Consider the following 27,296-nt stretch of genomic DNA (forward strand, 5'->3'; position numbering starts at 1 on the left):
GAAGAGGGGACTGTTGCAGACTATTCCAAGGAAGAAAGAAGTACAGGAGGCGCTGCAAATCCTAGACAGCTCCTTCTATCTCAAGCTGAGGAAGTCAACGTAATCTCTCAAGGCTCTCGGGATTTAAATGGAAAAACTCAACCCTCTCTATTGAACTTGGATAAGGATGAACCAGAAAGGGGAGTACTGGAGTCGGGTCTTCAAGGGAGTAAGTTAGATGTTGCTGTTAACTTTACCATGAACACTTTACAAAAGTTCCCTTGTAAGGAAATGACACCAGACCCGGTCGTCTTTGGCAAACAGTCCAGTCCTAGCTTCTCGAATGCTCTCCCTAACCAATCAGGTATGATTATCAGTTTATTTGTGGATACTAACCATTGTGATATGCCTGAAACAGATGTACCAGCATCCCATCCAGAATGTACGACAAAGTATGCTTAGAGGTGGAAGAAGGGAGAGTTGGGGAAGGCAATCTTGAAGAAAAGAGTAAAGAATTAGATGAAGCTTGGAGACTGATTTGCACAGAGTTTGAATTACTCAAACAAAATGAAGAATATATGGATGGGTTCAATGAAGTGGTCATGGGTAGGGGAAAGGAAGGGGATGACCTTGTTAGAGGAGAACTTCAGACCTCATTAGTGGAGGTTTTTGGTGAGGGGGATCAGGCTGAAAGGAGTGAACAGGTGGAAACATTCAATAAGAAGAGGGAGGAAAAAAAAGAAAAAAGAAAAGAAAAAAAGGTCAGAGGTGGAAAGATTAATTTGTGACATAGAAGGGAACTTAGAGTTTAGTGGTAGAGGAGATAGGAGAAAGGGATTGAAATAAGGAGTTGTGGTTTAAGGTTGAGGGTGTTCTATTGGTTTGTGTCTATGAGGATAGTTAGGGGTTTAGGGAGTGCAAGGAAAAGGAGGGTGATTAAGGACTTAAAAGGGAAAGGCCTGACATTGTTATGTTGCAAGAAACAAAGTTGTTAGATCTGGATAGAAGATGGGTGAGGAGTGTGTGGAGGTCTAGAGTAGTAGGATGGATTTCAGCCCCATCTTGGGGAGCCTTAGGGGGGATTGTCACACTTTGGAAAGATGATGTAGTAGAGGTAGTGGAGGAGTTAATAGGGAGATTCTCAATTTCCATCAAATTTAAGAATGTAGAGGATGACTTCACTTGGGTGTTAACTAATGTCTACGGTCCCAATAATTATAGAGAAAGGAATGACATGTGGGAGGAACTGTATGCAATTCAAGGTTTATGGGAAGGCCCATGGTGTTTGGGAGGGGATTTTAATGTGATAAGATTTTCTGAAGAAACTAATAACTCCCAACAGACCATCACAACTAGCATGAGAAAGTTTAATACTTTATTGCTGATTGTGAGTTAAAGGAGATCCCACTAGTGCAAGCTCGATTTACTTGGTCTAACTTACAGGAAGTGCCCTTGTGGTCGAAGTTGGATAGATTTATCTTTAATGTTGACTGGGAGAACTATTGGGGAAATTTGGTGTCTAGAGCTTTGCCTAGGGTGACCTCGGATCATTGTCCTATAAGAATAGGTGTGGAAGATTTTGTCAGTGGACCTAGACCCTTAAGGTTTGATAAAATGTGGCTAACCCACCCGAATTTTGTGAATAAACTAAAATTTTGGTGGAATGAGGAATTGAGGGGGACAAAATGGAAAGGGGTAAGATTTCACAAGAAACTATAGAGGATAAGAGCCAAAATAAAAGTTTGGAATAAGGAACATTTTGGAAGACTTGAGGAGCAAAAAGTGAATCTAATCTCTAGGATATAAGAGTTGGATGAAAGAGAGGCTCAATCTAGAATGGAGGAGGGGGAGAGAGTTCTGAGGGGACAATTGAAGAAGGACCTAGAAGAGGTCCTACTGAGGGAAGAAATAAGCTGGAGGCAGAAATCGAGGCTTAGATGAATTAAGGAAGGTGATGGGAATACTAAGTTTTTTCATGATGTAGCAAATGGGAGGAGGAGAAAAAATTTTGTGTCTAAGTTAGAGGTAGGGGAGAGGAATTCACTAACCAGGATGATATTTCTAGGAAGTTTGTGGAACATTTCAAATCGATTTACAAAAGACCCTTGGAAGAGAGGACAAAAATTGAAGGGATTGATTGGTCAAGGTTGGAGGAAGATCAGGTTAGGTGGTTGGAAAGAAACTTTGAGGAAGAAGAGATTAGGAAGGCAGTGTTTTTGATGGACAAGTCCAAAGCTCTAGGACCAGATGGTTGTACAATGGCTTTTTACCAGGATTGTTGGGAGGTGATAAAAGATGATCTTTGTGAGGTTTCTAATGAGTTCACAGAGAAGCATATAGTCAGTCGAGGCATTAATTCCACATTCTTGACCCTAGTTCCAAAGAAAACTGATGCTCTCCATCCTAAAGATTTTAGGCCAATTAGTTTGGTGACTAGTATTTATAAAATCCTAGCCAAGGTCTTGTCTTTAAGGATTAAAGGAATCCTCCCCTCCATTATTAGTCAGGCTCAAGGGGCTTTCATCCAAGGGCATCAGATAATTGATTAGATTCTAATTGCTAATGAATGTGTAGAAGAGATGAAGAGGTCCAAGTAGAGAGGCTTTGTTTGTAAGCTTGATCTGGAGAAAGCCTATGATTTGGTGGACTGGCAGTTCCTACTAGAGGTTTTGAGGAAGTGTGGGTTTGGGGAAAGATGGTGTAGTTGGATGATTAGTTGTGTTAGCTCTTGTCACTATTCCATCCTAGTAAACGGGTTGGTGAGGGATTTTTTCCAGCTAGTAAGGGAATCAAACAAGGGGACCCACTTTCACCCTTCCTCTTGTTAGACAGTGTATGCCCTTAGCTCCAATTAGAATGATGTACATTATGACATTTAATGTAAATGAATAAACTACATATTTGATTCAAGTTATTATGGTGTGTTTTTGTGTAATACCCTTAAACTGGACACTTATGAGACTCGTGTTAGTTTAGAATCTTCACAGCCGTTGGATAGATCTGGGGAGATTTATCCTGCCAAGGCTGACACTGATGTGCCGCCAAGTTGGTTGAGGTGGCTTGTTTCAACTGCCAGGGAGAGACCTAAGGTACATGCAGTGTGGGTTTTCTTGAAACCCTGAACCGGACCAGAATTCCAGTATTGCCCTGGACCTTGGAGATAGATGGGCAAAACTGGAATGTTACACCTGACCCCTAGACTCGACTGATACTTCACTAGGTGTTGGATTGGGTTGTTTTTGATATGCCAATCAGTGAGATCCTTAGAAGGGGTCAAAACCTGGGTATGTTGGGACAGCTCGAGAATTCATCTGAGTGGGTGATCATAGTGACAGGATCATCCCCTTTGTTGGACAAAGTGAATGATCGGGGATGCACTCTCTCTGATGGAAACTGATGATGCGCAATCCGGCCGGTCTTAGCTGTCAACGACCTTGCCTCTGAACTGAGTAGCAGGGAACCTGAAACGGAGGAGATGAGGAAGCTCTGGGGAGAACCCGGTGTAAAGGCTCTGAAGCTTAAGTTAGAATCCTTCAAAGGCAAGATAAAACCAGATAGCGCAAAGTTTGCATACCTCCTCTCTAGGGGTGGAGAGCCTTTTATAACCACCTCGCGCACTCACTCCTAGACTTCTGTCGGGTCGGGAATGATTACTTCCGTGCTTCTGCCAGTTCGGGCATCATTGCCTCTACTGGGGCAAAACCGTCACTGCTTTTTTTTTCGGAGCCGTCTCTGTAACTGGAGATGGCAGTGGCAGGTGGCCGTTGAAGTGCGGCCGTCAAGCGTCAGATCCCAAGTCAGTCAGGTGCGCCGCCCCTGGATACGGACTCCTTCGGTGTCAGGTACGGTGTGGTTCGTCCAGTTCAATGCTTTGGAGGCGAAGTGCCTGGAGCGGTGCGCAAGGCAAAGTCTTGAGTTTGGATAGGGGGGTGTCCCGAACTGTCATGAGACGGGCCAGTTCGGGTCTTTGCTTTGTGTGACGGTGCCAAAGGGAGGGTTCGGGCTCCTCGTAGGGAGTTCGGGCTCCTCGTAGGGAGTTCGAGCTCAAAGTAGGGAGTTCGGGCCCCTTGTAGGGAGTTCGAGCTCCTCGTAGGGAGTTCGAGCTCTAAGTAGTGAGTTCGGGCCCCTTGTAGGGAGTTCGGGCTCCTCTTAGGGAGTTGCTCCTCGAGGGGAGTTCGGGCTCCTCTTAGGGAGTTCGGACCGCTGGTCCTTCCCCTTTGGTGTTTTGTACCCTCGGTATGCTGTTTTAAGTGCCGAGCTACTTGTTTTTTGCCACGTGGCGTGATTTGCGAGGTCGGGCCAAATCTTCCTTCATCAATTGCCCCCCACTCCTCGTGCTAAGGGTCTTGCCTTGGCACGGGGAGTTTGCTAGGTGTCAGGTAGATTTGCCCTGCACTTTGAATCTTGGTTCTGCCGGCGCGAGGTGCGTTATCAGGGTTCCTTGGGCTTCTTCGAGCGTCCATTAGGCGGGAAGCGCGCCGGCCTGCCTAAACACTGATAATTTTGGCAGCGTGCGCTTTGTTTCGAAATTTCAAAAAAGCGCGCCACTTGGGGGGCGCGGTAGCGGGCGTCTTTTCAAATTTGAAAAAGACGTGCTGCTGCCGTTTTTACTGAGACGTGCACTGGCGTTCCGTCAGTTTTGAAAAGATGTGCGTCGGCGCTCTGTCAGTTTCAGAAAGACGTGCGCCAATCACGTCTCGGTCTCGGGGGACGTGCGGTCAGTGCGCCTGTAGGCCGTCGGATTGGCTTTGATCTAAGCCATTGCCTTTCGGTCACTGTGAGTATAAATAGCGGGGGGGGACCCCAGTTGTTGTCACTTCTGTATTTCTCTCGAGCTCGCGTCTGAGTTTCAGCTCGCATCCAGTTCACGTCCAGATTTTTTCAGTTCGCGCTCAAGGTCTTCCGCTCGTCCGAGCTCCTGTGGTCTATAGCCTTTGTCCGGGTGAGTACTTTCCTGGGTCCCATCTCACTCCCCGATGTCTAGCTTGGATGGCTCAGATAGTCCTTTCAGCGGGTTTGATGCAGGTTCTACGAACCGAGTTGCATCCCCCGATAGTCCTAGCGAGCCGGAGGTAGAGCTCGAGGGAGAGTTCGAGCTTGTAGGCCGAGGCGCTTCGGGTAGTTTGGTGTCCACCTCTCGCCGGGGTCGGATGTTAGACAAGTTCGGTCCTTCGACCATGACACCCGAGGGGCTCCAATCTCTCATTACCTACTATAACTTGCTTGGGGAGTACGCTTATTTCATACCTTCGGGTAGCTTTCCTTGGGAACACGGTCCTGAGGAGATCGTGATATTCCGGGAGCAGCTCACCGCAGGGCTGCGATTGCCTTTCCATCCCCTCTTTGTCGAAGTCTTGAACCACTTCGGCGTGACGGTCGGCCAGCTTCACCCGAATTCCATTCGAAACTTGGTGGGGACAATGTCCTTATTTTGTGAAGAGAGCTTTCCGTTGGACTTGGGGATTTTTTCTTCAATCTTGATGCTTAAGAAGCAAGCGGGTCTTCTCCCCAGGCGTAGGCGGGCTTATTACCTGTCTCCTCGCCCGGGCTTTAACCTTTTACATGAGCTCCCCAACAAGGTCCCAGCATGGAAGCGGGGACTATTTCGGGGTGCGAAGTGTGCTGGGGTGGCCGTTTCAGACCGGGTGGGGGATGGCCGCTCCTGACTCCGGGGTCATGCTTGACAAAGAGACGGCAAAGGGCCTCCGGCAATGGGCGCGGCTTGGGCTGAAGTGTCAACAGTATCTGACGGAGGCCAAGCTCATTGCAGCCGGCCTGAGTTCGGGTAGGTTCTTTACTTAGAGATTCTTATCTTACTGTCTTTCTTACTTTTTACTGATGGCGAACTTTTCACAGGTGCGATGGATTCTCGAGGGACCCGGGGTGGGCACTTGTTTCAAGGTATGAAGAGGAGAAAGCGGGTTGCCAAGCGAACTCGCACCGAGATGCCCCGGGATGCGGAGCCCGAGGTGCCGGACTATCAGCCAAAAGATCTGCCCAGTGAGCCCGAGATGGTCCCTCCAATGCAGGAGCCGGCAAGGGGCCCTTATGTTGAGACTACCTACACAGGGGCTCCTACATACTCCGGTGCTCCTGCTTACTCCGGGTCTGCTCATACGCGAGCTGGGCCCTCGGGCTTGGGGGCCCGGGGGATTTTAGGAGTGTGTTGTCGCCGACCCATGCTCTTCAAAAAAGGAGGCTATTTTTCCCGAGGAGGTCGCGGCGTGGACTGATCTCCCTCTACATCAAGTGGCCTGCCGTGCCGTTACCCATGCCATGGTGGTAAGTGTTCTCCCTTCTTTAGAGCTCTTCGGTTTTTGTTTTGTTGGTTCTTTTGATCACTCGGTCCCTTTTGGTAGGTGAATTCTTCTATTCACGCCTTGGCGGCTCAGGTGGAGAGGAGCTCGAGGCAGGCGCGAGCTGCCAAAGAGGCTCGTCGCGCTGCCGAGGAGGCTACTCGTGCTGCCGAAGAGACTGCTCGTTTTTCACGGATTAGGCATGCGAGGTCTCAGAGAGATGCCGAGGCCATGGGAGTGGTGGTGAAGCACATGACAAACTTGAGGCTGGATCTGCAGCATCAGGTCGAGTATCTTCAGGAGGACATCAGGGAGAGGACGCAGATCTTTTCTCAAGGTATCGAAGATGCCAAGAAGGCTGTCGACGAGTACATTGCTTCGTCGGGCTTTGATGATCTGATGGTGGATTCATACAGGAGGGGTTTTAAACTAAGTCGGTGGATGATCCGGAATACGTACCCCGAGCTCGATATTAGCGCCATATCCACTTCGCGCATAACTCAGGAGATGGCCAATGCTGCTGACGGTGAGCCAGACTCTGAGGGCGAGGCGGGGCCTTCGGGTATTGTTGAAGTGCCTTCTGATAATGAAGAAATAGCTTCGGGCTTGTAAAAAATATATATATTTTTTTTGTGTACTACCTTAATTTTGAAATGGAATGACTTTTGCTTAAGTGCTGGTTGATTTTTCTCTCGAATTGAGCATATTTGCCGAACTAGTCATACGTCCGATCTGTTTCCTGTCCGGGCTACCGCACTTGCGTGGCCTGTTTTGGTGGTGATTTTATCCACTTTGTTTGGCGGTCTATAGGTAGTATTGCCTTAGGTTTACAATGTTCCATGCTCGGGGTACTTGTTTTCCCTCTAAGGTTTCAAGCTCGTATGCTCCCTCGAGTGCTTTCTTTACTCTGTAGGGTCCTTCCCAATTTGGTCCGAGTTTTCCAACGCCGGGTTCGGGTATCATGATCTTATGGAGAACCAGGTCGCTGACGCGGAAGCTCCTCTTCTTTACTCTGGCGTTATAGTACCGAGCTACCTTTTGTTGGTAGGCCGCAGTTCGGATGTGCGCGAGGTCTCTCACTTCATCCAGTAGGTCGAGGTTGGTGCGTAACTCGTCTTTGTTTGTCTGCTCGTCGTATGCTTCTAGTCACAGGTAGGTACTTCGATTTCCGTCGGGATTACCGCTTCGGTGCCGTAGGTGAGGTTAAAGGGGGTCTCTCCTGTGGCGGTTTTTTCTGTGGTTCCGTGAGCCCATAGAACACTTGGTAGCTCGTCCGCCCACAACCCTTTAGCTCGGTCTAGTCGCATTTTCAGTCCGCGGAGGATGGCTCTGTTCATTACTTCTGTTTGACCGTTTGCCTGCGGGTGTGCGACCGACGTGAAGTTCTGATTAATTCCCATACTTTGGCACCATTCTTGGAACTTGATATCCTCGAACTGTTTGCCGTTGTCGGAGATCAGTACTCGAGGTAGCCCGAAGCGACATACTATGTTCTTCCAAAAGAAGTTCTGTATGTTTCGGGCTATAACTGTTGCCAGAGGTTCAACTTCTATCCACTTTGTGAAGTAATCTACTGCCACCACTAGGAACTTTCTCCCACCTGTTGCTGGCGGGAATGGCCCCAGAAGGTCGATGCCCCATTGTGCAAAGGGCCATGGACTGGTGAGGTACTTGAGGTCGGCAGCAGGCTGATGGTGGATATTGGCATGCTTCTGACACTTGTCTTATCTTCTGACGAGCTCGACGGCTTCCGTCTTCATCGTTGGCCAGTAGTATCCTTGTCGAAGTGCCTTTTGAGAGAGGGCTCTGCCCCCCAGGTGTCCGCCGCACAAGCCTTCATGAGTGTCGCGGAGTACGAGCTCGGCTTCGGCAGGTTGCAAGCATCGCAGGTAGGGGAGCGTGTAGGATCGTCGGTACAACCGTTCGTCTATTATGACGTATTTGGCTGCCTGGCGCTGCACCCTCTTGGCTGCATTGCGGTCCGCAGGGAGGGTTCCATCTAGCAGGAAACTCGCGAGTGGGTCGATCCAGCTCGGCTCTGCTTCAAAGACGGGAGCGACCTCTTCTGCCCCATCGAGAATGCTGGCCGAGGTAAGTCCTCTATGTACACGGTTCTCATGGCGTTGTGACTCGTGTTGGCTAGCCGGGGCAGGGCGTCGGCCTCAGTGTTCTCTGACCTCGGGATTTGCTTGATGAAGTGTGACTGGAAGTTGAGTAGAGCCTCCTTTACTTTTGCCAAGTACGCAATCATAGTGAGCTTGCGTGCTTCGTACTCGCCTGTAACTTGGTTGACCACGAGCTGGGAATCACTGCAGATAACTACATGCTTTGCTCCAACCTTCTGTTCTAAGTTCAGCCCGGCTATCAGTGCCTCGTACTCCGCCTCGTTGTTGGATGCCGCGAACTCAAAGCGTAGTGTGTATTCCAACTTTGTTCCGCTCGGGCCGCGTAGCACTATTCCAGCCCCGCTGCCCTGTTGGTTCGAGGAGCCATCTACGTGAAGGATCCAGGGCTCCTCATCCTAGTTCGTGTTTGGTCTAACCAGGAGGGATGCTACACTGTCTGCTACTTCACAGGGTTCAGACTCTATTGGCTTGGGAGCTCCGAGCTCGCCCGAACTGGGGATCTCGGGCTCGACCGGCTTAGGGGCTTCGAGGCTAAACGTGCACTCGGCAATAAAATTTGCCAAGGCTTGGGCCTTAATAGCAGTTCTTGGCTTGTACTGGAGGTCGTACTCGCTGAGTTCGATGGCCCATTTCGTCAGTCGACCGGAAACCTCGGGTTTGAGTTAAACTTGTCTCAGAGGTTTGTCAGTCAGGACGATGACGGTGTGAGCCTGGAAGTGCGGCCGTCAAGCGTCAGATCCCAAGTCAGTCAGGTGCGTCGTCCCTGGATACGGACTCCTTCGGTGTCAGGTACGGTGTGGTTCGTCCAGTTCAATGCTCTGGAGGCGAAGTGCCTGGAGCGGTGCGCGAGGCGAAGTCTTGAGTTCGGATAGGGGGGTGTCCCGAACTGTCATGAGACGGGCCAGTTCGGGTCTCTGCTTTGTGTGATGGGGCCAAAGGGAGGGTTCGGGCTCCTTGTAGGGAGTTCGAGCTCAAAGTAGGGAGTTCGGGCCCCTTGTAGGGAGTTCAGGCTCCTCGTAGGGAGTTCGAGCTCTAAGTAGGGAGTTCGGGCCCCTTGTAGGGAGTTCGGGCTCCTCTTAGGGAGTTGCTCCTCGAGGGGAGTTCGGGCTCCTCTTAGGGAGTTCGGACCACTGGTCTCTCCCCTTTGGTGTTTTGTACCCTCGGTATGCTGTTTTAAGTGCCGAGCTACTTGTTTTTTGCCACGTGGCGTGATTTGCAAGGTCGGGCCAAATCTTCCTTCATTAGAAACCAAAACTACCGACAGTCGATTTCAACCGCTGAAATTTGTTTTGCGAAATATATTTATATAGAGATATACATATATATATATATATATATTTATATATTATGGTTTCAAAATGTTCGCAAAAGGTTTTAATTCCCGGGATCCATGTGAATAGAGAGTGCAGCACTATACCTTGCAGCCGAGGGAGAGGTCCTCTCTTGTCGGGCAGTGTTTGATCATTATGGGCTGAGAGGTTAAGTGTAAGACCATTGAGGGTAATACCTGATGGGGCTAATCTTGCATTTGCCCACAGTCCTTGAGTGTTTATAAGGTGGCTTGACCCAAGGACCATTTAGTGTAAATGTTGGGCTCATTAAGAGCCCATGGTGATGGGCTCATGGGTTCATTGTCTCCTACAGTAAATTCGGCCAGGCCTTCTAACAGAGGTTGGGCTGAACCCATGTGGCCGATGTGTAGATCAATGTTTGGGTCCCATGCAATACAAGGATATCCAACTGGGCAATAGTTTGGAGGTTAAGTGAGCACATAGACTTAATGGGCCTAAAGCCTAATTCGACCTGGCTTAATGAGATTAATTAAAGAGGGGCGGTTCTGGGATTTAAATCAGTAGATAGGATAAGGGATTGTCCCTATCCACTCAGAGAGTCCAGATCCAAATAAAGATTTTGATCAGGAAACTCCTAATTAGATTAGGAGGGTTGATCTTTATCTGCAGATAAGATAAGGGATTATCCTTATCTCTTTAGAGAGAGTCAAGATCCAAATACAAGATTTGGATTAGGAAACTCCTAATGGGATTAGGAGATGCTCTCTTTAAAGGCTATAAATAGAGGAGCAGGGAGAACCTCCAACACACAATTCAGTTCAGAGGTTACAAAGAGAGAAGAACCTGCAATTCGACTGCTCCTGTTTTCTGCTCTCTCTCCTGCTCTTGCCGCCATACCAGTTCGATCTCCACTCTGGGAGCGATCAAGAAAGGGTTCTTGATATCATCTTTTGGCAGAAAAGGTGATCTGAAGTCGTGCTCATTCGCCCTCTATCAGATTCTTGCTAAAGAGCTATCCTACTGATTCTGCTTCATCCTACACCGTGTCATCTTCGGTGGAAGCAGTCTTTGGATTCATCCTTGGGCGTGAACACCTTCATTGGAGGTTACTATTACTTTGTATCAGGTATAACCCTCCACTCCCTTTTGGTTTCAAATTTGGTCTAGTTTAGGTTCAAGATTGATCCTTGAAAATGCAGTTTTCTAAAATAGGGAATGTGATTCCCACATGGGAGAGAGAAATTTTTGAAATTTCTCCCAACCTACCTGCAGGGTTCGGCCATCCATATGATTGGTCTCTCATCCCTTCACCTCTTTACCTTGGTAGCTGATGTGTTTAGTCGAATTATCACTAGGGCTGATAGGGAAAATGTGATAAGGGGTTGGAGAGTAGGCACAAACCGAATTCCAGTCACTCAACTTCAGTTTGCAAATGACTTGATGATCTTCTGTAAGGGAGGTTTCGGTGAGAAGGTGAAAATTTTGAAAGAATTGATTACAGTTTTTGAAGGAGTCTCTAATTTGAAAATCAGCCTAGGAAAAAGCTGCATAACCGTAGTAAATTTAGTTTTTGGGGCGATTGCAGGCTGTCTTGAGTGCTCCATTTCCTCCTGGCCTTTGTCTTACTTAGGGCTTCCGTTGGAAGCAAACCCTAGGGAGAGTAGGTTCTGGACCTCAGTCTTGGAGAAGTTAGAAAAGAGACTAGCTGTTTGGAAGAAAAATTATATCTCTTTGGGTGGGAGGATCACTTTGATAAAAGTTACCCTCATGAATCTACCTACCTATTATCTCTCTGTCTTTAGGATACCGTCTAGGGAAGCAAAGAAGTTGGAAAAATTGATGAGAGATTTTCTATGGGAATCGGGAGAAGGTAAAAAAGACCATTTAATTAAGTGGGGGGTTGTGGGTAGAAGCAAAGAGGAGGGAGGATTAGGGCTCGGGAATGTGCTTAAAAAAAACTCAGCTTTGTTAGGGAAGTGGTTGTGGAGATGGCCTTTGGAACGGGATAGACTCTGGCACGAAGTAGTGAAGAGTATTCATGGATGTTCAGAGAATGGTTGGGATGCTGGTGCATCAAGGAGGGCTAACCTAGCCACACCTTGGAAAGCAATTCACAAAGTTCTTCCGCAGTTCCTTAGCTGTGTTAGGTATGATGCTTGTTCAGGTAATTCTATTCGGTTTTGGGAGGACATTTGGGTTGGAGATCTCCCTTTGAAAGACCTTTTTCCTTCATTATACTTTGTTTCCTTGTATAAAAATGAGGTGATCTCAAAATTCCTTCCGTCGAATTTATTCTTACCAACTTTGTCTTGGGATTTTGGTTTCCGTAGAGGATTAAGGGATGAGGAAATTGAGTGTTTGTCTACTCTTTTATGTCTCCTTGATAAGGTTTGGTTGGATCCCTCGAAACCCGATAAAAGGATTTGGGCCATTCACCCCAAAGCATCTTTTTCTTGTGGTTCCTTTTTCAAGTTCCTCTGCCAATCTCCCTCTCAACAGAGTTTCCCTTTCAAAGAAGTCTGGTGTAGGCCGGTCCCCCCAAGGTTATGGCTTTGTGTTGGGAAGTGCGGCATGGTAAAGTAAACACGATGGACAACCTACAAAAGAGAAGGCCCGTCCTTTGTATTTCACCAAACTGGTGCATTCTTTGCAATCTCATGGTGAGGATTGTAATCATCTATTTTTATCTTGTAGTGTCACTGCAAAGCTCTAGGCTTGGCTTCTATCTTTGTATGGGTCTAGTTGGGATATGCCAGCAGAAGCAAGCACAATCTTTAACCCTTCTTTCTTCTCTTGGCCCCATAAAAGAGGAAGGAAAATGTGGAGATGCTCACGAGCAGCATTTTTATGGACAGTATGGGAAGAAATGAATGCCAGAATCTTCCAAGAAAAAGGAAGAAGCAGTCAAACCTTAAAGGACTGCATTTTGTCCAGGTCTTTACATTGGTTAAAGACTCTAGATTTATTTAACCATTTTACTTTTGCTGATTGTTGGAAGGATTGGAAGTTGGTAGCAAGCTGTTCCTCCTACAAGGGAAGGGTAGTGACTAGCTGGGTCCCCCCTCCTCTTGGTTCTTTGAAGCTGAATTTTGATGGGAGTAGCCAAGGTAACCCGGATCCCTCTGGGATGGGAGGTGTACTGAGGAATGAGGCTGGAGAGGTTGTCTTAATCTACTCTGGCCCATTAGGAGTTGGAAACTCTATCCGGGCAGAACTGCTAGCTGCAATACAAGGAATACTTCTTGCAAAAGAAGTGGGCGTAGAGCAGCTTCTGATTGAAGGAGACTCTAAGACAGTGGTGGACTGGTTAAATAATCCGGAGGATGTCACTTGAGGCTACAAAAATGAGTTAAAGAAATTCAAATGGCTGACAAGAAATATGTCTATAACAGTACAATAGGTTGGGAGATCAGCTAATGCTTTTGCTGATGTCTTGGCAAAACAAGGGATAAATAGGGAAACATTGTTCTGGGCACAATTGTAACTATTGTTTTAATTTCAACATTCATGTTTTCTCTGTTGTAGTTTGTGTATTTGCTGTTTGGAGAGGCTGCTCCTCGTGCCTCTAAGGGTATCTTCTTGTATCTATTCATTATTTTAATGGAATTGATGTTATTTATCAAAAAAAAAGTAAATAAGAAGGGTGAGAGAGGGTCTCCCTACCTAAAACCCCCATAAGCTAGACTGGGGAATATGTTGATTCCAGTAAAATTTCATATCGCTACCTATGGAAGTGGAATGGAAATATGTCATGGAAACTATCTCTTGTACTCTACTTGGTGTTGGTAGTGTTCATTCGAGAATATGTCGATTCCAATAAAATTTTGTTCCGCTACCCAGAGAAATGGAAATATGTCGTGGAATATTAGGGAAATTAGGAACATTTTAAACCATGGTTGGCCATGAAAGAAAGCATTCTTCACATCCAACTGATAAATGGACCAAGAGTGCACAAGAAACAGAACCAAAAGAACACGAACTATAGTAATCTTGGCAACTAGGGCAAACGTCTCTTCATAATCAATACCATATTCTTGTGTGTTCCCCCAAGCAACAAGATTGCCAAGTGCTTTGTAGCAGTCTAGGGAGTCATTACACTTTAGCTTGGTAGTGTAAAGCCATCTAATCCCAATAATAGAGGCATCTAACAATGCAAGAGTAAGATCCCAAGTGTCTTTCTCATGTAAAGTATGAACCTTTGCATCCATGGTTTTTTTCTAGGGAGGCTACTACTGGATTTCTGGTAGGAGCGAGGAATATCTGTAGAAGATAAGACAATAGACAAGGAGCTATAGTTTGAAAGAAAACCATAATAGTCAGGAGGTCTAGAAATACAATGACAAAGTGAAATAGAAGAGAAGGGGAGTCACAAGCGTAAGGAATAAAGCATGTAACCGCTTGCATGAGAAGACAAGAAGGTCCTTCACAACAAACGGAGGTGGAGTGGAACATCTTGTGAATATCTTGTGAATCAAAATTCTACAAAACAAAAATAGACAATGTAGAAAATCTAGCAATTCTAGCAAAAAATGAGATATACTCAAGAAAAATATTACATGAGATACAAATACGGTGAATAGAGGGATCATAACAAAGAAATCCTTTGTGGTCAAGATTGTAACCCATAAAGGCACACATGGAAAATTGTGCAGACAATTTAGAATATTCACGACCAGGAAGATGAACAAAGAACACACATCCAAAAACATAAAACATAGATAAATCTAGAGGATGACCAAACAACTTCTAAAAGGGAGACATATTACCAAGAACAGAGAAAGGAATAATAGTTAATCAAAAACATAGTTGTATTGGCTGCCTCTACCCAAAAGAAGATGAAGCATGGGACTCCTCCAATAATGTCCTCACAACACTAAGGATATATTCATTCTTGTGCTTGGACATACCATTTTGTTGAGGAGTATCTGGACAACTTCATTATACTTGTATTCCATGGTTCTTCAAATAGGATAAGAAGTCTCCATCAATATATTCTCCCCTTGAATTTGAACAGAGAATACGCAGTTGTGGTTGAAACCAAACTCATACCATAGTATGGAACAACCGAAATGTTGGGAACACCTCTGACTTGTGGCGAAGAAAGTATATCCATGTGTACCCAATACAATCATCAACGAATGATACAAAGTATTTGTATCTGTTGTAAGGCTTATTTAATTGTTACTTTATAGTTGTTGTTAGTAGGCTGACTTCTTAAGATACTGTCAGTTAGTTACTTGTCTTTTTTTCTTATTAGTTTGGTTCTAGGGTGTGCCGCCAGGGGCATACTTGTAATTTCTATTCTCTTTTATTAAGTTAATATAAATAGAAAATTGGCGGCTGCCAGAAGCACCTTTATTCCTCTCAATCGTATCTCCTTTTTTTCTTCTCTTCCTCTCTCTCTCTTTCTCTCCCACTCTCCATGAATCATTACATGGTATCAGAGCAGGTTTTCTAGGCTGTAAAAGACCTACGATCCCTACTGTTTTGAGCAAGGTTCCCTTCTTAAAAATCTTGGACGTGGAAGACAAGGAAACCCTAGTAGGTTATTGGCGGAAACTCTAGTAGGTTACTGGCGGAAACCCTAGCAGATTTCTGGTGGCACTTCCTGTGTTTTTTTCCTTGGTCGTAATACAAAGGAAACCCTAGTAGGAGAAGGGCGATGCTGATACAGACTCCCTGCCTTCTCTGTTCGATGCTGTGAAGTCGATTTCAGGTTAGCACCTTCATACAAGTGCTGAACAGGTGTGTTCTTTGTGTCTGTCTTCTTTGGCTGATGATGTGTAGGGCTTATTCCTTGGTTATATATATATTGGTTTGGATGTTGGATTGTTAGACTGTATGAACTGCAGTCGGACTAATAGTAATGTCTGCCTTGGTTGTGTTGAACTGATTACCGGGCTGGTTTAATGACTGAATCTTCTCAGAGTTGATTCCAGCAGTGTCTTGTTCTCTTCCTCACATCTTAGAAGTAAATTCCTTGAGAGTTGGTATTCTATTTGTGGCTGCTGTGTAGTTGTGTGGTGTTTGGACTGTTTTTCAGCAGTTTCCGATGGCAAACTATGAATCAACTTCATCGGGGGTTACACCAACCCGTAGCACAGCGGGTATGGGAGGTGAAAACATGATTTTTCCCATGCCAATTACTCCTTTAAATGGTCTGAACTACCTGGAGTGGGCTAAGAGTGTAAAACTCTATGTAACGGCAAGGGGTAAAGCTGGTTACATTAATGGAAGGGTGAAAGAACCCAAGGGTGAGACAGCAGAACATGATAGGTGGGACCAAGAGAACAATATGGTGATGTCTTGGCTCCTCGCAGCCATGGAACCTGATGTAAAGAACTTTATGTGGGCAGACACCGCTAGTGAGATTTGGGAACAAGCCAAAACTACCTATTCTGAGTAAAGGCATTATGCCAAGGTTTACCAATTACAAATTGAATCTTCAACCTATAAACAGGGAAACCGTAGCTTGTCTTCATATTATTCAGCCCTTACCTCCATATGGAAAGAATTGGATCATTATCAGGCTATAGAGTGGAAACATGATGATGATGCTAAGGCCTACAGGAAGCTAGTCTTTCAGCAACGTGTGTTTGCCTTTTTGTTGGGACTGAACCCTGCATATGAACCGTTGAGGGTTCAGATTCTAGGAAGCAAAGAATTCCCGACAGTTCACGAGGTATACTCCCTTGTTCAATCGGAAGAAACCAGGCGGAATGTAATGGTTACAACTGAGGGGGAGCAACAAGTTGCTTTGGCTGCAGTGAATAATAACTCCATGGGGAAGAAAAGTGACACTAAGAAGACTGATGATAAAGATAAGTTGTTCTGTACCCACTGTCGGCGTTCATGGCATACATGTGACACTTGTTGGGACATCCACGAGAAACCTAAGTGGGCAGTGAAGAATCAAGAATAGGGTAAAGGTCAAGGTCATCAGAAGAAAATGAACACAACTCAGAATGCAGCACATGTGGCAAACCAAGATACTCAGGTTGCCAGTAGTACCCGAGACCACCATAATGACCCCAAGGAAGATATAATGAGTTCCTTCAGAGAGTACCTGGAATCTTATGGTAGGGCTCTGCGACAAATTGACAGCTCAGTCACTGGTACTCCCTCTACTTCATTTGCATCTACTTCAGGTAAAACAACTTCTACATTCCATGTCACTCCCACGGATTCCCCTTGGATCATTGACTCAGGGGCCTCCAACCACATGACCGGTAAGACCAACTTGTTTCAGTCTTATAGCCTTTTGTCAGGAAGGGATAGAGTGAGACTTGCAGATGGTTCTTTTTCCTCCATTGCAGGCCAAGAATCAATATCTCTTCCCCATGGCCTTAACCTGAATTGTGTATTGCATGTCCCTCAACTTCCTATAAATTTGCTTTCAATTAGTAGCATTACAAGCTCTTTAAACTGTAGTGTAACCTTTTTTGCTGACTCATGTGTTTCTCAGGACCTAACTTCTGGGAGGACGATTGGTAGAGGGAGCCTAGTGGATGGTCTCTACATTCTCGACAACAAAGTTGGTCTCTCGGTGATATCCTTAGAGTCACATAGTCAGTCAAATAAGAGTCATATTTTTTTGTGGCATAGTTGTTTAGGTCATGCTTCTTTCAAAATCATAAAGTCTTTGTTTCCAGTTTTATTTAAGTCATGTTCAGTGTCAGAGTTCCAGTGTCCAACGTGTCAGTTGAGTAAACAATGTAAAACAACTTTTCATTCAAGTAATAATAGATCAAATGTTCCTTTTCATGTTGTGTATTCTGATGTATGGGGGCCTACCAATGTAGTCTCTGAGGGCGGATATAAGTAATTTATCACATTGATCGATGATTACTCTCGCTATACATGGGTAATTCCTATGCGTAGTAGAGACGAAGTTCCAAAGATTGTGAAAGATTTCTAGATGATGGTATTTATGCAGTTCCATGTTGAAATACAGATCTTCCAATCCGATAATGCAAAAGAATACTTCCATGGGGAGCTCAATGAGTTTTTTGCCTCCCACGGATCTATTCATAGGAGCTCATGCACCAGAACACCACAACAGAATGGTGTTGCAGAAAGAAAAAACAGACACCTTCTTGAGGTAGCTAGAGGGATGATGTTACACATGAATGTTCCAAAAACGTTTTGGGTGGATGCTATACTTGCAGCAGCTTATGTCATCAATTGCATGCCCTCCAAAGTGCTGAACTACATGCCCCTCATCAGTTATTGTACCCTCAGTCTCCTTTATTTTCCATTCCCATGAGAGTCTTTGGTTATTGTGCCTTTGTCCATGATTTGTCTCCATCTCGAGGTAAGTTAGACCCTCAGTCCATTCATTGTGTCTTTTTGGGGTATCCCTCCTCTCAAAAAGGGTATCGGTGCTTTGATCCCATTAGTAGTAAGTTCTTTGTGTCTATGGATGTGTCCTTTGAGTCTGAGCCATTCTTCCTTGCTTCTCCTCAGGGGGAGAGTAGTAGTGTGGAAGAGGAGAAGCAGGTCCAAGTATCTCTTCCTTCTATTCCAGACCTTGCTCCCTTCCGTGTCTTCCAACATACACGTCGTAGAGATCAGCGGTGTGATAGAGATATGGAGCAGCCAAACACTGAGCAACCAACACCATTAGACTCCCAGGAGGTAAGTCCACTCCCTAACCCTACTCCTATTGTGGATGACCTTGACATTCCTATTACCCAACGAAAGGGAGTTAGGTCATACACTACCAAACACCCCATTACCCATTTTGTCTCCTATGATCACATTTCCCCCTCATACTAAGCCTTCCTATCTGTAGTTAATTGCATCCATATTCCCAGAAATGTTGCAAAAGCCTTAAAATGCCCTGAATGGACAAATGCCATGAAGGAGGAGATTAATGCTCTTCACAAAAATCAAACTTGGGAATTGGTGGATCTTCCAAAGGGGAAAGACCCCGTGGGGTGTAAATGGGTGTTCACGGTCAAGCACAAGGCAGACGAAACAGTTGAAAGGTACAAAGCAAGATTAGTAGCCAAATGGTACACACAAGTATACGGGGTTGACTATGATGAGACTTTTGCTCCAGTAGCTAAGATGAACTCAATTAGGGTTCTTCTGTCTTTAGCTGCTAATCTTGATTGGGAATTGCATCAATTGGACATAAAGACTGCTTTTCTGAATGGTGACTTAGAGGAGGAAGTATACATGGTTCAACCCCCTGGATTCTGTGCCAAAGGAAGTGAAAATAAGGTGTGCAAGCTGCGAAAGTCACTTTATGGCTTAAAACAGTCTCCTAGAGCTTGGTTCAGTAAGTTTCACATGGCAGTTCAACAGATGGGCTTCAAACAATGTCAGTCTGATCATACACTTTTTGTGCAGAGATGTCAGGAACAGGTTGCTGTACTGATAGTGTATGTGGATGATATCATCATTACAAGAAGTTGGAGCTCAGAGATACAGAGCTTGAAACAATTCCTTACAACTAAATTTGAAGTGAAAGATCTAGGTCCCCTGAAGTATTTCCTTGGGATTGAAGTTGCCCGCTCAGAAAAGGGTATCTGTATCTCTCAAAGGAAATACACCCTTGATCTATTACAGGATACAGGCAATAGGTCCCCTGAAGTATTTCCTTGGGATTGAAGTTGCCCGCTCAGAAAAGGGTATCTGTATCTCTCAAAGGAAATACACCCTTGATCTATTACAGGATACAGGCAAATTAGGTGCAAGGCCGACAGATACTCCCATGGATGTTGACCACAAGTTAGGTGACTGTGTTGGTGAACCTTTGAAAGATGTGAAACGGTTCCAAAGGTTAGTGGGAAAGCTGATTTATTTGTCCATGACCCGTCCAGATATTGCCTATTTCGTTGGGGTCCTAAGCCAGTTCATGCACTCTCCTAAGAAACCACACATGGTGGCAGCAGAGAGAGTTCTTAGATACTTGAAGAAATATCCTGAGACAGGACTACTATTCAGTAAACACAATCACCTAAAGGTGGAAGTCTTTACAGATGCTGATTGGGCAAGGGCTGTGGATGACAAAAATTCCACAAGTGGGTATTGCACATTTGTGGGAGGAAATCTAGTGACCTGGAAAAGCAAGAAACAAAGTGTGGTAGCAAGGTCAAGCGCTAAAGCTGAATATAGAACTATGGCACATGGGGTGGCTGAAGTCATTTGGCTAAAGAATCTTCTAGGGGAGCTTGGAGTTGTTCTTCATAGTCCTATGTCCCTTTACTGTGACAATAAGGCTGCAATAAACATCGCCAGCAACCCTATCCTACATGAGAGGACCAAGCACATTGAGGTGGACAGACACTTCATAAGGGAAAAATTGGAAAAAAGGGAGATTTGCATCCCTTATGTCAACTTCAAGGAACAACTTGCTGATGTCCTCACAAAGGGGCTTCCATACTCGCGGCACAATGAGTTATGTGACAAGTTGGGCATAATAGACATATTCAGCCCAACTTGAGGGGGAGTGTTGTAAGGCTTATTTAATTGTTACTTTATAGTTGCTGTTAGTAGGCTGACTTCTTAAGATACTGTCAGTTGTCTTTTTTTCTTATTAGTTTGGTTCTAGGGTGTGCCGCCAGGAGCATACTTGTAATTTCTATTATCTTTTATTATGTTAATATAAATAGAAAACTGGCAGCTGCTAGAAGCACCTTTTTTCCTCTCAATCGTATCTCCTTTTTTTCTTCTCTTCCTCTCTCTCTCTTTCTCTTCCACTCTCCATGAATCATTACAGTATCCAAGCCAAGATGTGACAGATGCAGTCTAGACATCACTATGTATAATCTTAAAGGGAGAGGTAGCATGCATAGACATGTGAAGAAAAGGTAAAGTACGACTCTTATTTGAACAACAAGAAACACAAGATATATCAAAGGTCTACAAGGAAGGAACTTTATTCTTAACAAAACCAGAATCAAACAAAAACTTTAATTTCTCAGCATGTATGTGACCCAAACATTTATGCCACATGTATCAAACATCATTTTTGTGACTCAAAAAAGAACTAGAAGTCGAGGAACTGAAATAAGTTGATGATGCTGCTATTTGAGACTTCTCAAACTCCAATGCAAAGAGACAACCCAGCCTATGCCCCTTCCCTTTCACCTTCCCAGTGTACCAATCTTAAATCAAACAACCCTTGTGAGAAAAGGTGAGAATGTTACTTTCATCAATGAATTTGCCAATAGAAATGAGAATAGTAATGAGATTAGGAACAGAACAGTCTTGGTAAGAGGGAATGATGTAATAGGTGATAGCTAAAGTATAGACCATTGCTACCAATGATGTTTAATTTTTCACCATTGACGGTAACAATATGTTTATAATGGGTTTTAGTAAGATTACTTGGTTGGTTAGGATAGGCTCTTGTCATATGGTTGATAGCTCTAGAATCAATGACCCAAACATGAGAGGGAGAAAAACAATAACTAGAGAGAACTCACTAGATAAACCAATAGCAGAAAAAGCAAAAGAGATAGCAAATGTTACCAATTGTCAAAATGCAATGTTAGCCCCATAGTTTGATCCATCAAGTTTCACAGGAATAATATCAACTCTATTCGAAGCCATTTCAGCAAAACAACAATCAGAAAACAGAAACAGCAGGGGAACCAAAGGCAACCAGGAAGATAAAATGAGACATCTTTCAGTCAACTCAAGTCCAAATAGTTGTAGAAGTATTCCAGCACTGAGAGGAATCAACACCTCCCCCCCCCCCCCCCCCCCCCAAAAAAAAAAAAAAAGAAAAATCCACCAACTTGAACTAGCAAGCTTTCAGTGTTGACAGTAAAAACAAGGTAAGTTCCAGGACTGTCGAACAGAAAAAGGGATAAAAAAACCCTTAAAAACTGATCTGAAATCAAAGCCAAGTAGATGGGATGATAGATGACCCTAGGGTGACACCAAATCCAAGAGCATAGGCTGATTGGATTAGCCAAATGAGAGAAATCAAAGATATACCAACCTGTTTAGGAGTACTCGAACACATATCTGAAAGTCTTTGAGAGAACCTTTCAATCTGGAGAAAAGCCTAGATCATGAGCTGGTATAGAAGACCTTGTTAACAGCTGTTATTTTTCTTATGTATAGTACTGCAGGTGTACTATTATACTTTTACTCTTTTATTTTAGTTGTCGTCGTCCTAGTATATATATTAAAAAAGCTGCGCCGCCAGCAGCATCTTTTGCTCTCAGTTCTCTCTTCTCTCTTCTTCCATTCTTCTCTCCTGCATAACATGGTATCAGAGCGGGACTATCAGATCTGAAAGGAGAAGTCGAGTGAACAATTTTTTTCTTCTTCGCACCAGATTTCCAGATCTGCCGCCCTCATCTGCTGTTCGGCTGATTGAAGATCTCAAACACTGAAGTAACTTCTCTCTCTCTCCCTCTCTCATCTTTTTTTCTGGTCGTGTGCAAGGGCAGAACCTATACTAGGTCTGCTGATTGGATGTGAGGTGATCAACACCTCTTTCTTTCCTTTTTTGTGGGGTCGACTGATCCCTGTGAAACTGTAGGTCGTGAAGACCTTTTTTGTGTGCTGCAACAGCAGCTTTTATGGTGAACTGAGGGTCAAAAAGTGACCAGTACCTCTTGTGTGCTGCAACAGAAGCTTTTATGGTGAACTGAAGGTCAGAAAGTGACCAGTACTTGTTGTAATAGCAGTCCTGTTGATGCTGTAACAGCACCTGTGTTTTTACAAATGGAGGTGTGTTTCTGAAGAAATTTTTTTTTTCGTTCTCCCTCACTCGGTGTTGAATTTCTTTGAGGCTATGTACCACATTTAAGAGTTGTTTTTACATCCGAAATCATGAGTGGTGAAGATTCTGCTACATCCGGTGTTTCCTCAATGCTGAATGGAATGAGTGGGAGTGTGGACCTATCCTTTCCCATGGTTGTTATTCCTCTTGATGGTTTAAATTATTTAGAGTGGTCAAGAGGGATCAAGTTGTACATCACTGCAAGGGGAAAGATATGTTATATTAATGGGAGAATCAAAGAACCACATTTTGGGAGTGCTGAATATGACAGATGGAACTAGGAAAACAGCATGGTCATGTCTTGGCTTTTGGTTTCTATGCAACCTCAAATAAAAAGGAATTTCATGTGGGCTGAAACGACAAATGAGATCTGGGAACAAGCAAAATCAACATATTCAAAACTGCGACACTATGCAAAAATCTACTAGCTACAGGTAGAATCGTCTCAGGAAAGGTGTTGGATCGTGCACTACTAAACACCCCATTTCCCACTTTGTTTCCTATGAAAACATTTCACCCTCTTTTCGAGCCTTTCTCACATCCATTGACAGTGTCCCTATCCCTAAGAATGTGGCTGAAGCTCTTTTAGTACCTAAATGGACAGATGCCATGAAGGAAGAAATTAATGTCCTTCATAAAAATGGCACATGGGAACTTGTAGATCTTTCTAAGGGAAAGGATCCAGTTGGATGTAAATGGGTGTTCACAATCAAACATAGGGTTGATGGCACGGTGGAGAGGTATAAAGCTCGTTTAATGGCAAAGGGGTTTACACAAGTGTACGGAGTTGATTATGCAGAGACTTTTGCACCCGTTGCCAAGATGAACTCCATTAGAGTTCTATTCTCTCTTGTTGCTAATCTTGACTGGGATCTACATTAGCTTGATATCAAGAATGCATTCTTGAATGGTGACCTTGAAGAGGAAGTTTACATGATACAACCCCTTGGTTTTTTCAAGCTCAAGGCAATGAACAAAAGGTGTGCAGGTTAAAGAAGTCTTTATACGGGCCGAAACAATCACCGAGAGCTTGGTTCAGCAGATTCCATGCAGCAGTTCAACAGAAAGGATACAAGCAATGTCAATCTGATCACACATTGTTTGTGAAAAGAGGAGAAGGTAAAATTGTTGCTTTGATAATATATGTTGATGATATAATTATCATCGGTGACTGGAAGGATGAAATCCAAAAGTTGAAGAGTTTTCTTGCCACACAGTTTGAAGTAAAGGATCTAGGTCCTCTAAGATACTTCCTAGGAATTGAAGTTGCCCGCTCAAAAAGAGGGTGAAGCCAGTTGATTCCCCTATTGATCCTAACCATAAATTAGGTGACAGCCAAGGTGAACCTATCAAGGATGTGAAACAATTTCAGAGACTTATAGGGAGATTGTTATATCTTTCTATGACCCGCCTAGGCATTTCTTATGCAGTTGGTGTCCTTAGCTAGTACATGCATGCCCCTATGACCACTCATCTTGAAGCAGCAGAAAGAATCCTCTGATACCTTAAAAGGTTTCCAGGTGCTGGCTTGTTGTTTCAAAGGCACGAACATTTGAAAGTTGAAGTGTATACTGATGCAGATTGGGCAGGATCCCTAAATGACAGAAAGTCAACTAGTGGCTACTGTACCTTCATAGGAGGAAATCTAGTTACCTGGAGAAGCAAAAAGCAAAGTGTGGTAGCTAGATCCAGTGCTGAAGCTGAATATCGAGCAATGGCTCATGGAGTTGCTGAAATTATGTGGATAAAGAATCTGTTAAGTGAGTTGGGTTTTCCAGTGGACAGACCTATGACCCTATTCTGTGATAACAAAGCAGCCATAAACATTGTTGCTAATCCTGTGCTACATGATAGAACTAAACACATCGAAGTCGACAAGCATTTTATCAGAGAGAAGGATATCATAGGGGAAGCGTGGACTCCCTATGTTAACTCTGAGGATCAACTTGCAGACATCTTTACAAAAGGACTACAACACTCACGACATCATGATTTATGTGACAAGTTGGGCATGATTGACATCTATGTCCCAACTTGAGGGGGAGTGTTAACAGCTGTTATTTTTCCTATGTACAGTACTGCAGGGGTACTATTGTACTTTTACTCTTTTTTACTTTAGTTGTTGTCGCCCTAGTATATATATTAAAAAAGCTGCGCCGCCAGCAGCATCTTTTGCTCTCAGTTCTCTCTTCTCTCTTCTTCCATTCTTCTCTCCTGCATAACAGACCTGAGGTCCAAAGATGTTGTTGTCCAAAACATGAAACTATACGTTGTTGCTGCCCAAGGAAGAAGATCAGTACTCCTACAAAAACTTAACCAAATCAGATGTTGTTTGTAGGTTAATAGATCAGGTCTAGGCAACACTAGATCTAATTATCTGAAAGTTTGGCTTCAATCCAAGGTTTCCTAAGAGAGATCTAATAAAATCTCTTCTGCTGGTTGCGCAAAGCAGACTGGACAGAAATTAGGGTTGATCAAAACAGCTCAAAACAGCCCTAATCCCATTCACCCAACAAAGAGGGCAGTAAACCTTAATAGGATGATAGGATTACTACTTTCATTGAGGATTGAGAGATGAGATAATAGATCAGAGAGCATCCTGCTCTGATACCATGTTAACTTTCCTAGCCGTAACAATGGAAAAGCTCAAAACAGAATTAAGGGTGTCAAGAATCAATTAACCTCCACACCCAAAGGGCCTTATATATATTAGAGATACGTACAACTACAATTACAAGAAAGCTCTTATAGGGCTGAAAGAAGAAAAAAAAAAGAACATAAGGTATAGGATACAACAGGGACTATACTAGTATAATACATCAAAATTAACCACATTTTACCCCCCTTCCTACTGTTCACATCCTAACATCCCTCACCTTTCTACTAAAAAAAAGTGTACATCCCTATTGATTGGCACTACATTACCAACTCCAGTACCCCTTACACTAGGAGTACCACTCAAACCTCAATCACCACCTTGCAAGCCATTATTTTGTTTTCTCTACTCCGATATGTTAAGTAATCATGTGTTAGTTCATTTTTCATTTTCCATTTTCTTTTTAGAGCTAGCTATGAATAATCACGGACAAATCCCTCTTAAGAAAGATCCATCCATGATTTTTATGGACTTGATGTTGGACAGTTTTTGTATGCCCTTAGCTTCAATCAGTTTTTGATTTACTTTTGTTATTTAATGTAAATAAATGAAGTACATGTTTGATTCATGTTGTGTGGTATACTTCTGTGTAAGACCCTAAAACTGGACACTTAATGAGACTTGTGTTGGTTTTGAATGTTCACAACCATTGGATAAGTCTGGGGAGATTTATCCTGCCAAGGCTGACACTGGTGTGCTGCCAACTGTTGGGGTGGCTTGTCTCAGCCGCCAGGGTGAGACCCAAGGCACATGCAGTGTAGGATTATTTGAACCCTTGAACCGGACCAGATTTCCAGTATTGCCCTGGACCTTGGAGATTGATGGGCAAAAACTGGAAAGTTACACCTGACCCCTAGACCCGATTATGGTACTGCACTAGGTGTTGGATTGGGCTGTCTTTGATATGCCAATCAGTGAGATCCTTAACGGGGGTCAAAAGCTGGGTATGTTGGGACAGTCTGAGAATTCATCTGAGTGGGTGATCATAGTGACAGGATCAGCCCCTTTGTTGAACAAAGGTAATGATCGGAGATGCACTCTCTCTGATGGAAACCAAACTGCCGGCAGTTGATTTCAATCGTTGGATATTTGTTTTGCAAAATTTATATATATGATATATATTTAAGTATGGTTTCAAAATGTTTGCAAATGGTTTTAATTCCCGGGATCCATGTAAGTAGAGAGTGCAGCACTATTCCTTGCAGCCGAGGGAGATGTCCTCTCTTGTCGGGCAGTGCTTGATCTTTATGGGCTGAGAGGTTAAGTGTAAGGTCATTTGGGATGATACCTGATGGGCTAATCTTGTACCTGCCCACAGTTCTTGGGTTTTTATAAGATGGCTTGGCCCAGGGACCACTTAGTGTAAGTGTTGGGCTCATAGGGTCCTTGTGATGGGCTCAGGGGGTTCACTAGGCTCTCCAATGAATTCGGCCAGGCCTTGTAACAGAGGTTGGGCCGAACCCATGTGGCTGGTGTGTAGATCAATGCTTGGGTCCCACACCATACAAAGAAGCCCAACTGGGCAGCAGTTTGGAAGACATTTGAGCACATAACCTTATTGGGCCTAAAGCCCATTTCGAACTGGGCTGATTTGATCAATCACTATTAAGGGGCGGATCTGAGATTAGGATGAGCCCAATGCTTATCTAATCTGCAGATAAGATTAAGAAGAGTTCTAATCCAAATACAAATTTGGATAAAGGCAACTCCTGATATGATCAGGAGATCTTTTTCTTAATCATTAAGCAGCTGGAAGAAACCCCATTGAGAATTACAACAATTTGAACCCTAGGGACACAGTATACACAATCTGCAGTTTTGAGATAGGATCTCAGAAACCCTAGAGAAGAAAAAACCAGTTCGCCACCTTCTCAGTTTCCTCCAGTTGCAGCCGCCACCATCTATCACAGTTCATTTTTCTTTGTCAGAGAAAGATCAAGAAAAGTTCTTGATATCAGTCTTTGTTGAAAGGCTTATTTGGTTTGGTGCTCATTGTCATCCAAAGGATTCTTGTGAAGGATTCAGTGTGTAGGACGCACCCTATTGGTTCTGTTCCACAGTTGTTGTGTCATCTTCGGCAGGAGCAGATCTTGGTGCCTTCTTTGGGTGTGAACACTAACTTTAGGAGATATTATTTCTCTGGATCAGGTATAATCACTCCCTTTTCTTTTGGTTCAGATCTGGTTTGGTTCTGGT

General features: G+C 44.1%; 1 protein-coding gene across 1 annotated transcript in view; it reads left to right on the forward strand.

Moving 5' to 3' along the window:
• The window catches only part of LOC104586024 (NADH dehydrogenase ubiquinone complex I, assembly factor-like protein (DUF185)), an 87,846-nt gene that overhangs the window by 55,739 nt on the left and 4,811 nt on the right, over nt 1-27,296 (forward strand). The gene's annotated exons all lie outside the window — the stretch shown is intronic.

This window comes from Nelumbo nucifera, chromosome 1 (assembly GCF_055504915.1).
Source record: "Nelumbo nucifera cultivar China Antique chromosome 1, China Antique-T2T, whole genome shotgun sequence".
Classification (NCBI taxonomy): domain Eukaryota; kingdom Viridiplantae; phylum Streptophyta; class Magnoliopsida; order Proteales; family Nelumbonaceae; genus Nelumbo; species Nelumbo nucifera.